Source organism: Brassica oleracea, unplaced genomic scaffold, assembly GCF_000695525.1.
Source record: "Brassica oleracea var. oleracea cultivar TO1000 unplaced genomic scaffold, BOL UnpScaffold01068, whole genome shotgun sequence".
Lineage (NCBI taxonomy): Eukaryota > Viridiplantae > Streptophyta > Magnoliopsida > Brassicales > Brassicaceae > Brassica > Brassica oleracea.
The window spans coordinates 11,548-12,656 of NW_013617637.1; the positions used below are offsets into that span (position 1 = coordinate 11,548).

At 37.7% G+C, this 1,109-nt stretch overlaps 1 long non-coding RNA gene across 1 annotated transcript in view; it reads right to left on the bottom strand.

The window, feature by feature from the left end:
- Positions 1–256: 256 nt before the first annotated feature.
- LOC106320796 overlaps positions 257–1,109 on the bottom strand; it is a 1,244-nt gene continuing 391 nt past the window's right edge. Inside the window, exons 2-3 of the long non-coding RNA XR_001265923.1 lie at positions 845–894; positions 257–719 (exon numbers count right to left, since the gene is read on the bottom strand). This is a non-coding gene — a long non-coding RNA (uncharacterized LOC106320796). The remainder of the gene's footprint in view (positions 720–844; positions 895–1,109) is intronic.

A 1,109-nucleotide genomic window follows, 5' to 3' on the forward strand; every position in this document is an offset into this window, starting at 1 on the left:
TTATAAGACTGGAAGAGAATGTTGGAAGTAATTCATATCATATGGAGATTTATCAGATGCCACAAAAAAACCTTTTATCCATATATCGTACGGAGATTTTGGAACTACATAAATGAGCTACACTTCCTACAACAGTTGTGAAGCTAAACTGGATGTTTGCGTGCTTATTTGCCGTAGGAACTTAAAAAAAAAAAAGTCAATCAATCGAATTGCTTATCTGATACCGAATCATATCATATCTAACTAGAGATGATGATATATAACAAAACAATTTATTGTATAATATAGATGAATAACCAAGCGTGTGTATCTCCAAACTTTAAACAAAACAACAGCTTCGATAAAGTCACACGACAAAAAGTTACGAAGACTAAAAAGAGTTTGACATGAACCAGAACCTGATCGGCTCTCAATGACAACATAGCCCTACACAGCTGGTAATTCAGGGGGTAGACTCAGTCATGGAGGCACATCAAAATCCATCCCAAGAAGCGCAAAAGTCTTTAATAAGAAGAACCTGAAACAGATCAGCATCCGAAGATTGCAGATTTATCAACGAATTCAAAGGGACATATCAAGTAACAATGGAAGTAAAACAGATCAGGCAGCTTGGGCTTCGGAGGCGGTTGCAGGCGTGGTCTTTGACAGGTTAGGAATATACTTCCAGCAGCGCTTGTGAACTCCACTTATCTTCTTTGGAGCTTCCCCAGCTCGCAAGCCTGCATTTGAATATACCTATCCATCTTAGTCACATCACACGGAAGCTGCATAAACCTTTAAGCTCAATAACTTAATATACATGGACGAAGAAGCAAGTGATGATGAATATAGAATAAGAACTGACCATCTTTGTGAACAATCCCCCACGCTTTGCCATGCCTACCAATTACCATCCTAAATCAAACAAGAAAGCCCTAATCAGCTAAAGAAGATCGCAATGACATGCCCAGACTTTAATGTCTTCTATCAAACATGAATCATGAAATGAAATATCACCAGAACTATAAGACAAGAATCCAACCATTACACGACAGATGCAAGTGAAAATGAACATAACCCATAAGTTAATGTCGTAGGCATAGGAGAAGAGCAAAAAAAAAAAAAAAAAG